The sequence below is a fragment of the Penaeus monodon genome, chromosome 24 (genome assembly GCF_015228065.2).
Source record: "Penaeus monodon isolate SGIC_2016 chromosome 24, NSTDA_Pmon_1, whole genome shotgun sequence".
NCBI lineage: Eukaryota > Metazoa > Arthropoda > Malacostraca > Decapoda > Penaeidae > Penaeus > Penaeus monodon.
The window spans coordinates 4,042,829-4,043,173 of record NC_051409.1 but is presented as its reverse complement, the minus strand read 5'-3'; the positions used below and the strand labels follow the sequence as shown (position 1 = coordinate 4,043,173).

At 24.9% G+C, this 345-nt stretch overlaps 1 long non-coding RNA gene across 1 annotated transcript in view; it reads right to left on the bottom strand.

Annotated features, from left to right (window-relative positions):
• Nucleotides 1-345, bottom strand: part of LOC119588479 — a 38,246-nt gene that overhangs the window by 28,925 nt on the left and 8,976 nt on the right. The gene's annotated exons all lie outside the window — the stretch shown is intronic.

Sequence of the window (345 nt, the reverse complement as noted above, 5' to 3'; positions counted from 1 at the left end):
CACCGATGATTATTTTAAAAGAGAGGGAAAACGCGTTGAGCTTTAATAAAAAAAGAGAGATAGAGAAAACACTCAAATAATTAATAAATCAGAGAAAAAAAACAACGATAAATAATACACAAAAGATAGAAAATACACACACCAATAATCAATAAAAAAGAGAAACAATAAAACAAAACAAAAAAAAGAAAACAAACACAATAATAATAAAACGCAAAAGAAAAAAAAAAAAAAGATATATATATAAAAAAATAATAATAAAAAAAAACACACACACAAAGACAAAAAAACAAACAAACCCAAAACCAAACACCAAAAACCCTCCCCCCCCTCAAAAAAAAAGGT